Genomic DNA, 11,035 nt, shown 5'->3' on the forward strand with positions numbered 1-11,035 from the left:
AGTTGATATAGAGTCCAGGTCCCGTGACCTATCGTGTTGTTCTCTGGGAGATGTAGTCTTCTTCTACAAGCAGCAGATTCAGTAAAATTATTCATGCTTTATATGATGTTATGATGTGGAATACTGATAGCAAAATTACAAAATTATTAAACCATGACAACCTCAGAGTACTGGGGAGATTCAGTCTTCCTCTTGCTCTGCTCCTGCTGCAGGCAGGGCACCTATGAGGAATGGACAAAGTGAGACACATTCAGTCTCTTGCAGTGAGTTTTCCTAAGTCTGTTAAGCCCTGTCATCAAAGCTTTGCCATGCTCTCTGTGGGGAAGTGCAGCTGCAAGCTTTGTTAAAAATTGGTGGTATCTTGCTTTACAACGTGAGTTTTCCATTTATCATGTTCTGTGTTTTTTTCAAGATTATAATAGGGCCAAAATCACACCCATCCACCAGCAGGGCATGAGGGAAGAGCCAGGAAACTACAGACCTGTAAACCTAACCTCAGTCCCTGCAGAAGTTACAGAGAAGATTGTCCTGGGTGATATTGAAAGGCATCTATAAAGCCATTACCAGCCACAGTTGACATGGGCACACAAAGGGAAAGTCCTGCATCAGTAATTTGATCTCCTCTGATAAGGTCATCTGCTTGGTGAATGAAGGGAAGGCAGCAGATGTCACTGTTTTAGATTTCGGTGAGGCCTTTGATACAGTTCTTTATGGCAGCTTTCTGGACAGATTGTTTTACTGTGAGATAAACAAGATCACACTATGCTGGGTGATGGACTGGCTCAATAGAAGAGCTCAAGGGGCAAACAGGGCTACATCTGGCTGCGTACAGTTACCAGTGGTGTTCTATGGGGCTCGACTCCAGGGCCAGTCCTGTCCAGCATTTCTATCAACCAACTGGACACAGACATTCATCCTCTGCAAGTCTGAGAATGACACTGATCTAGGAGGTGCTGCTGATTCCCTGTTGGGATGAGAGGCCTTGCAGGGGGTCTCCATTGATGGGAGTACTGGGAAATCAGCAGCAGCATGAAGTTCAGCCAAGAGAAATGCTGGGCTCTGCAGCAGGGATGGAGCAGTGCTGGACTCCAGCCAGCGGCTGGAGCCGTTCATTAGGAAGGGAGCTGGGGGTACAGGTGGCTGCAGCTCAGAGAGAGCCAGCAGTGTGCCCTGGCAGCCAAGGGGCAAACTACATTTTGGGGTGCATTACACACAGCATGACCAACAGGTCAAACACATGAAGCATGAGAGGCTGCAACATGCTGTCAAACGCTAATTAACCATTTCTACTTTGATGAAAATGAAATGAGGAAAGTGATTTTGCACATTACAGCATGAAAAAGCAAACTAAACTAAAAAGTGATAAAAGTTTCCAACTGAAGAAAGCAACAAAGGACAAAGCCTTTGGAAAAGAACAGAGTAGGTAACAGGAATAAAAGCAGCACACAGAACTCATTTCTCAGGCTCACAATGTCTCTACCGCAGAAAAAACAAGTGACTTTGACAGACCTCACAAGAGAAATATCTGCTGGATGCTCAGACATCTGCTTTCAGTCTACTTCCTCTTACCTGGAGCAAACATGATTTCATTTTTCTTGGAGCGGATCTGCAGGAATGTGAGGTCATTTTGGGGATCAATGTCTCGCACGGTGCTCCTCGCCTTCATGATGAAGCTGTGCATTAGGCCAGCGTACTGAATGGTTGTGGTGTTGTCCATAGTACTTTCGATAGGAATACCTGCAAGAAGCCACCATGAGGACAGCAAGAGTCAGTAACGCAGCTTTTAAAGCAACTCCCTCTGGGTATCACCATATCCAACTGCAGTGGCCACTGAACCTGAGTATGTGTTAGAGAGCTAAAACAGGAATGGGATCAGGAGTGCCCTTTTTAAACCTTAAAAGAAGAGTACGAGCAGAAATAAGACAGAGAGGATAAGTTCTGAAACCATAGATGAAGGTGAGAATAACAACTTAACTCTACTAGCATCAGTGGTTTACATTTGCTTTATCAATTACTCATTTGAAATGTATAAAAAGATAAATAAAAATAAGTGCTTAGGGGGTGTGGGAATATCTGTCATGTTTTCTAGGGGTTATTTCTAGAAAACACTTTGTTTAAACTGACAATCACACAATTTTAACAAGCTGGACAGAACTACAGGAAAATCTTTGCTAAACAGAGACGCCAACTGGAAACAGTGCGACCACTATTCCCTGAAGTGCACGAGTGGTGTAAGTCATGATCTCAGAAAACAGACTGACAATACCTTCAGAATTAACAACAATGATTCCTTGCACTCCTTTCTGGCTCTGAATTCGCTTCAGTGTTTCTTCTACCTCAGCCTGCAAAAACAGAAAGCACATATCAAAAGATCACAGCTGCTGTTTGCCTTCAACAACAGCGTGCCTGAAAGTAAAGATGCACAAAGATGATGCAAACAGACACTGCCTACACCTTTCCATAAAGCACTGCGTACTTCAGTACTATTTTCTCTGCTTGGTCTTTTGAGTTGGTTTCCATCCATTTTGGATTTCAGGGGTAAGTTCTTTACAGAGAGAGCAGTGAGGTGCTGGAACAGCTGCCCAGAGAGGCTGTGAATACCCCATCCCTGCAGGTGTTCAAAACCACATTGGATGGAGCCCTGGGCAACCTGGTCTAGTACCAGATCTGGAGGCTGGTGGTCCTGCCTGTGGCAGAGGGTTGGAACATGATGATCCTTAGGCTTTCTTCAACCCATGCCATTCTGTGATTCTATTATCTTTCAGATCAATCTTCAGTCATTTGTGATTACAATCTTGCGCAAACTTGGAACTCTCTTTCAATCTTGTCCTCTCCTCCTTCCCACCTTCCTGCAGCCCCACAGATGAGCTCCTTATTGCTGGCTCACAGTGGAAAGACTTCTTAGACTGCTACGGCACAGGCATGCAGCAAAATCTGCATACACACAAATGGAATTCATGAACAAAACACAACAATGCACACTCTACATGCAAAACTACCCTCCCTTTTATCAAACCGATGCTAAGAGGAATTAAAAGCATAAAAAATGAAAGGAAGAAGTGATCTACGTTCTTTACTTTGGATTATTATTGGTGTAGGGATCGCTACTTTGGAAAATCAACTCCTCCAAAATATAAAAGATGACTGAAAGCATCAGTTTGGAGGTTTGTGATTCCCTGAAAAGTAAACAGAGACGTGCTACACATTTCAGATCCTGCAAGACCTGGCACAGAACAAAAGGATCAGCTGAAGTTGGGGGAATGGCCAGAGCTACTGGGGGCACCTGGCCAACAGGGCTGCATTTGCCCATGTCCCCCAGCTGGGAGAGGTGATTTATGTCAGTGAAAAACAAAGCATCAGCTCAGCCTAAGAACTGCCAGCAAACCTTCCACAGGGCTTTGGGAATGTAAGTAGTTCAGAGTAACACAGACTGCTGCTGTGATCAGACAGCACCACCTGAGCTTGTCTTGACAAAGCAGTTTTTATCCTATACAGATAAAAGCTGAGTTTAATCACTTTGAGCCCTTGATTCCTTCTGAACACTGGACTGCTTCCATGTGGAAGATAAAGAAAGAGGAAAAAAAACCCAAACAGATAACTACAGGGTGTGACAATGCTGAGGGATAATAGTGACACGCTGTTCCATCTGAAATAATTTCCTGCCTTCCCTGTAGATGCATCTAAGCCCAAAGTTGTCAAACTCTGAATCACACCTCAACGAGTGCTTGGGTGCAAAGAAGAATCTACACGGAACTTCACTGACCCTAAATCTCCCCTTCCAACCAGCAGTAACCTGACTCCAAGGAGGGGGAGCTGCCAGGGGAGGGGGAGCTGCCCTGGCAGCTCACTGCTGTTTGTATAGGGAAGTCTCCTGGAGCTGCACACAGAGGAAACTCCTCCCCGACACCTCACTGCGCTTCTGCCATTCACCGGGCCAACAAAACATCACCCAGAATAACATCACGTACCGAACCCGAGCACCAAACAGAACCTCAATCCCAACAAGAGACAGACAGCAGCTGGAAAAGAGATGAGCTTTGTGAAAGGAGAGCAAAACCTCTTCCTGTCAGACCCCTCCATAAGCTAATGCAGACACAAGCTGCACATCAGTTACAGGATTCATCCAGAACGTGTGAGCCACGATCCCACAGCGCTGCGTGTCTTCATAAGTGCTTCAGTTCTCCACATACAGCTCACATCTCATTGCCACACACACTGAACATAATGGTATCGCCACCTGCTGTCCAGCAATGCCAACGGGAATCATCCTCCCGCGGATTTACAACTCAAAGGCCGTTCCGTGTTCCGCAGGACACGGCACTGAAGGAGCCGGGAACAAACGCGGCCTTTTCTCCCGACGTTCGTGTCGCGGCCCAACAGCTCGGAGCCACCGGTCCGTGCTGCGGGCACACAGCCCAGCGCGGCAGGGCAGCACCGCGGCCTCCCCTGCACGGCTCCGGGCGGTGCCGGCCGCCCCCATCACCCCGCGGCTCCCAGCAGCTGCCAAGTGAGCCCGCCCCGCCCCGCATCCCGGTGGCACCGCACAGCGCCGCTCCTCCCCATCAGGCCCGGCCTGAGGTGGCGGTGCAGGTTGTGTCCGTGCTGCTGTGGGCCCCGAGCCGAGCAACGCGCAGCCAGCACGCCAGCATCAGTCACACACAGTGCTTCACCCGCACACAAGGCAGCGCACACACTATAACCAACACGCAGCCTGGAGCTCCCTCCTCCCCACTCCCAGCGCTGCGATTCACACCATCCCACCCACACCTGAACTCAAGGGGAGGCGATCAGCCTGTCAGGCCACGGCTGCACGCGTGCAGCTGGGCTTCCCAGGGCAAACAGCAGCACACGGTGCATCAGAAGCTGAAAGAACCCTCAGGGAAGAGAGGCCAACTCAAGGGGCTGAGCACAGGGACACCCTTCTTCCTTCTGGGCTGCTTCCCCTCCTCTGGTTTCTTTCTGTCAGTCCTCAGAGAGCAAGGAGATGCTCACAGCCTGTCACCAGCACTTACGGGTTGGCTGAAAGGCCACAGGTTGGGAAGACCAACAAGGAAACGGGGGAAAACCTGCACCATGTCAAGGGAGAGACGTGAAGCCGACCGCTTCATCGCCCTGTGATTGCCAGCCCGAGCGAGGGACGTTCTGACCAGCTACTGAAAGAGGCAGCACCAGGTTTAGAAAGTTTGGTTCGCTTTTATTGCGTACAATAGGACTTGGCTTCTATTTATTACCCCGCCCACACCCCAAAATGAAACCCCGGTGCCCAGGATTTCCACTTAGCAATCAGTCTCTCAACCTCCAGCCAGACCCAAGGAGAAGCCTGACCTTGGGGCTACCTCACCTCCTCCCTCTCTGGTCCCAGCCAGCCCTAATTCAACCTAACCCTACACTGGCCCTGGCCCTCAAGAGACACACCCTGAAGGAATGCAGCGTCTCCAGCTCCTGCCATACATCAAGTCCTGCACAGGTAAAGCCCTCTTTGCTTCTAATGCAGCACAAGCCCTTCCCTTCCAGTTCCCTTCCCTCCTCTGCACTGTCCACGACAGGGAAAGCACGGCCGTGCCGGAAAACCGGACTGTTCAGTCAACTGCCTTTGGTGCCACCTCCAAGGAAGCACTGCAGGTGGTTCTGCTGTCCCTTGTGGCTTCTTGCTCAAGCCATCATCGTTGCTTTCTGCTTTCCTTCTCGGCTTTCTTCCTCAGCTGAGCAGCGCTTGCCTTGCCTCGGCTTTCTTCACTCTCTCCCAAGTCTCAGTCCCCAAACTCTCCGAGTCCTACAAGAATCAATTCAGAAACACTCAGGGAACCTTCTCAGCTAACAACTGGCTGACGGCTCGCTTTGGGAGCTCAAGTCACCCTCCTGGGCATGTTGGGCTGCCAGAACTGGGAACCACCTTCCTGACAGTCGGGCACACAAGAATCTCCACCCCTGTCTTGTTCCCCAAATCCCACACAAACCAGAGCCTAAAGCCCTTTCCTGCAAGGTGGTCCCTGCACGGGCAGGTGGACCCTCTGCCTGGCAGCTCATAGGGAGCAGCAGTAGCCACAGGATAAGACTGAGCTGGCACCTCCAGGCTGCTGGCAACAGCTACAGATGGTTCCCTCCCAGCTGGTTGCCCGTGCCTTTCTCCCAGCCCATGAGAGCACCACTTACTGCCTTTGGGGACTTGGAAACTGGCAGCATGATGGCCAGCACAGAGAAGCTGCAAAACGGCTCCATAGAAGAGTCCGTGGCGCAGCATGTTCTTCATTAGCATGGGCTCAGGGATCTCAGGTGGCCAGAAATGCAGTTCAGCAGCCATAGCACAGACAGCCTGCTGCTCTACTGCTCTCAAGGAGGCTGCCTGCTGTGAGGGGGGAAAAAGAGGCATCATTACTCTCAGGCACTGTGATGGAGTTACTTCCTGCTAGAAACATTTCCAGGCTGACTTAGAGAAGTGCTCTGAAGCTTGGTCACCTTGGGCTACCGACCCAAGAACAAAGAGGGACAGCAAACTTGCATTTCAGTTGCCCTTTAGCACCTGCCTTGGAAAAGAGCCCTCAGCCTTCAGTATTGGCTGCACTTACAGGTGAGGGGAAGAGAAGCAAGAGGACGGGTGGGTGTCAAAGAAGGGAAAATTTACCAGGCAAGAATAAACCTATCCCTGAGCTCCATCACACACATGTGAATACTGCCTTAATAATATGAACAATAATGTCATTCACATGGTTAAAGATACCCACGTTCACGTACCTGGTTGTGGACATGTTCGAGGCCTCGCTGTTGCTGTGCTGTTCAATGCCGGCCACAGCAATAAAGCGCGCAGAAAGACCATCTGTTGCAGACAGAGGAGTGAGCCGTGCTTAACCAACACTGCTTCAGCGCACGCTTACATTAAGACAGACCTACCTTGCGCTGGCCATGCAGGATGTTCGTGACGCAGCTCCAGACGGCTCTCCTGAGGCCCAGCTTCATTTCACGGCCACTCACGCTCTGCTGCTGGACATTCTGCAACGGAAAAGCCACCGGATGCAAATCCCATCCCTCGCAGATGGCATCAGACCTCCGCTCTCATGGCAGTCGCACTCATGGCTCTGGGGGAGAAAGCAGACGTGTGCTTACCGAGCGAGCGCTGTTTGCTGCCAGCTGCTGGTAGGAACCCACGCCTAACCCTACAGTACCAACAGTAACCTATGCCTAACTCTACTATGGGAACAGCAATCTACTCCTAACACTACAGCAAGAACAGGAATCTACTCCTAACAGGAAAACACCAATACCTACTCCTAACACTAAAACACGAACAATATAAATATGAACAACCTATGACTAACTCGAAACAATGAACAATAACCTAAGCCTAACACTAAAACTAAACTAAATACTAAAACCAACTAGAAAAACTGGGACGGGGACAAAGAGGGAAAAGTTGGGACTGGGGGCCCATAGAACATGGCTGCAGAAGAGGCCCGAGGAGGAACAGATGTTACAAAAATGCCACCCAGCCAATGCCAGGGGTGGGGGCTGTGCAGCGGGTAAGGAGCTCAGCGCCTGGACCAGCCACAGTGGAGCTGTGACCATGCCAACGCAGAACCTGGCACGGTGGTGTGGTGCCAGGCCAGCTATGCCGTGGGCGGATCCACCTCCATGGGCTCCTCTGCAGGTGGATCCACCTCCATTCGCTCATCTGGAGGTGGATCCACCTCCATAGGCTCCACATGGGTGGTGGTCACGGGGCTGGTCCAGGCATGATGGAATATGGCTCTCTTACCCCTCCTCTGCCTGATGGTCATGGCGGGCCCCCTCCTCCTTCTGACTCCTAGGGCCCCCAGCTCCATCCTCCCACCAGAAACAGGGAAAACTTCCACCCTTGCCCTCTTAGCTGCCGACATGGCTGTTATATGTCACAGCTGTCAGAGGCGAGTGCATTGCGCGCGGCAACGGTGACCATGGTGACATGGAGAGGGTTCTAAAATGGCGGCCGCACTGCTGGCACTGGAGTTCCACATAGGATGAGGAGGGGGCTGGAGGGCAGGGCATGGTACGGGAGCTACAAGGTGCTCCCTGTGCCCAGCGGGCAGCCCTTCTCTCCAGCCACCTCCATCGGTTCCTCTGGAGGGGGATCCACCTCCATCGGTTCCTCCGGAGGGGGATCCACCTCCATCGGCTCCACATGGGTGGTGGTCACAGGGCTGGTCCAGGCATGATGGAAACGGGCTCCTTTCCCCCTCCTCCATTTGATGGTTATGGCGGGCACCCTCCTCCTCTTCGGTTCTGGGGCCCCCAGCTCCTTCTCCCACTTAAATCCTCACTACATTCCTCTCGCCCTCGCTTCGTGCTGGACATGGCTGCTACCTGCCCAGCACTCTCAGAGGTGAGTGAGTCGGGTGGAGCCGCAGCAACCAAGGTGACAGCTGTGACATGGGGAAGATTCCAAAATGGCACCTGTGCTGCTGGGAGTGGTGTTCCGCATAGGATGAGGAGGGGGCTGGAGGGCAGGGCACGGCACGGGAGCTACAAGGCACTCCCTGTGTCCAGCGGGCAGCCCTTCTCTCCGGCCAGCAAGAGGGCACAGAGAGCTGGCCCCGAGAAAAGGGCCCTCGGCCTCCTTCACCCTCCCCCTCCTTTCATAAGGGAATCCCCACTTTGGGCTGGGCACCCACATGGAATCATTGAAACTACAACCTACTACTTTGCTTCTACAGCAAGACTATTGTACTGAAATACTACTGTACTTAAAAGCACCTGCAATCACACTACACTCGTTTTTAATATTAAACTCTCAAACTTTCACAGCAAATAATAACATCCGCTCACAAAGAAAATGTGGAGAGGCCACAAAAGAGAAAAACCAGTCATGAAAATCTTTGTATTCAGACATTCAAATTAACAATGTATACTTTGCCGTTGCCTAACCGTACCATTCTGTGCTAGGAATACAATGTTCTGCTGTAGAGTATGATTTGCAGAGACCAAAAGCAGCTAAAACCTGCTCCACTCAGTAATTTGACCATCCGCTGATATTTGGTTCTTATCTCCCTTGCTTTCCAATTGCTCACTCTTTAAACACACACAAATCACGTGGTCAAGGATTACAAAAACACTGTTAGCCAAAAAATTTATGCTGGCAGAATCTTAACGTTCAAAACGTCTACGTTGGTTGCAAAGAAGAAAGTGAAGAACAACACAGTAACCAAATACTAACTGATACATAAGGCTTCTCTCACACATCCTGAAAACAGAACCTCCAGCCTTAATGAACTCTGCTCTTCAGACACTGACTAAAATTCATGAATTACCTGTAGCAGCCTGGATCTGGCAATAGTCAAAGAATCCATTACCTCCAGCTCCTTAGCATCAAAGGACCGCAGATACTGCTGGGGCAGAATTTCATTGAAGCCTTCAAATGAAGCTTGTGTCCGTTCCTCAGCGCCTCGGGAAAGTCTCCATTCTGCTACCAGCCTGGAAAAGACACAGAAGGATCATTTAAAACGGGCTACGCTAACCCAAGTTCATCTTTGTTAGTTTGTTTTGAAATGAACCGTAAGCTGTGTTAAGAAAAATGCTGGAAAGTTCTGGGGATAGAGCACTGTGTAACTGTATTCTAATTGTGTTCCCAACCTTCACCCTGCACAAACAATTTTAAGTTAAAACCCTATGTTTCCAACCACTCAACTATGGAAAGCATTTTAGGCTCCAACGAAAATGGAGGCAGCATCTACTCACTGTTGATATTAATGAGAGCACAGCAGTGCCTTGCTGTTTGGAGGAAGAAAAAAATGCAGAGCTGTATTCATCTAATATCTAATATCCTCCTCAGAAATCTCAGTCATTATCCACGACAAGGTAAAATCGAGGTCAGGTGGTACAAGTGAAGGTAAGTAGGAGTGCTAGCTTACCAAGAAATGACTATGTCCACTTGGAGAGTTCCATATTTGTTTCTGTTAAAAATCCTTTGCAGATCAGATTTTAAGAAAGGGGGAAATTCTACGGCCACAGCAATAAAGCGCGCAGAAAGCCCATCTGTTGCAGACAGAGGAGTGAGCCGTGCTTAACCAACACTGCTTCAGCGCTTCCACTGCCCTTGCTCCTGCCACAACGTCTGCTTCCAATGCGGCTTCATGATGGGATCACAGAATCACAGAGTTGTAGGGGTTGGAAGGGACCTCTCGAGATCACCGAGTCCAACCCTCCTGCCAAAGCAGGCTCCCTACACCACATCACACAGCTCGGCATCCAGGCTGGTCTTGAATATCTCCAGAGAAGGAGACTCCACCACCTCCCTGTGCAGCCTGTTCCAGTGCTCCGTCACCATCACCGTAAAGAAGTTCTTGCGCACATTTGGTGGCCCTGCTAGACAGGGGGGTTGGAACTGCAAGATCCTTGAGGTCCCTTCCAACCCAGGTCATTCTGTGATTCTCTGTGGGGACTGTATGGGGTTGTGGGGCCTGTTTGGAATCTGTGGTGCTTGTATGGGGTCTATGGCGCCCATGTGACGTTGTGGGGCCTATATGGGGTTGTGAAGACAGTATGGGGTCAATGGGACCCATATGGGGTTGTGGGGCATGTATGGGGCCTATGGGGCCCATATGGGGTTGTGGAGCCTGTATTGTGTTGTGGGGACCGTATGGGGTCTATGGGGCCCATATGGGGTTGTGGAGCCTGTATGGGGACTATGGGGCATGTATGGGGTCTATGGGGCCCATATGGGGTTGTGGGGCCTGTATGGGGACTATGGGGCCCATATGGGGTTGTGGGGACAGTATGGGGTTGTGGATCCTGTATGGGGTCTATAGGGTCCATATCGGGTTGTTGGCCCTGTATGGTGTTTTGGGGCCTGAATGGGGTCAATGGGGTCTATAGGGCCCATATGGTGTTGTGGGGCCAATATGGGGTCCATGGGGTTCATATGAGGTTGTTGGGCCTGTATGGAGTCTATGGGGCCCATATAGGTTTGTGGGGCCTGTATTGGGTTGTATGGTCTGTCTGGGGTCTATGGGGCCCATATGGGGTCTATGGGGCCTGTATGGGTTTGGGGTCCCTGTATGGGGTCTAA

General features: G+C 50.5%; 1 pseudogene; it reads right to left on the minus strand.

Annotated features, from left to right (window-relative positions):
* Window positions 1–5,173: 5,173 nt before the first annotated feature.
* On the minus strand, window positions 5,174–10,197 carry LOC107307636 (annotated as a pseudogene).
* Between the last annotated feature and the right edge of the window lie 838 nt (window positions 10,198–11,035).

The sequence above is a fragment of the Coturnix japonica genome, unplaced genomic scaffold (assembly GCF_001577835.2).
Source record: "Coturnix japonica isolate 7356 unplaced genomic scaffold, Coturnix japonica 2.1 chrUnrandom732, whole genome shotgun sequence".
In the NCBI taxonomy this organism is placed as follows: domain Eukaryota; kingdom Metazoa; phylum Chordata; class Aves; order Galliformes; family Phasianidae; genus Coturnix; species Coturnix japonica.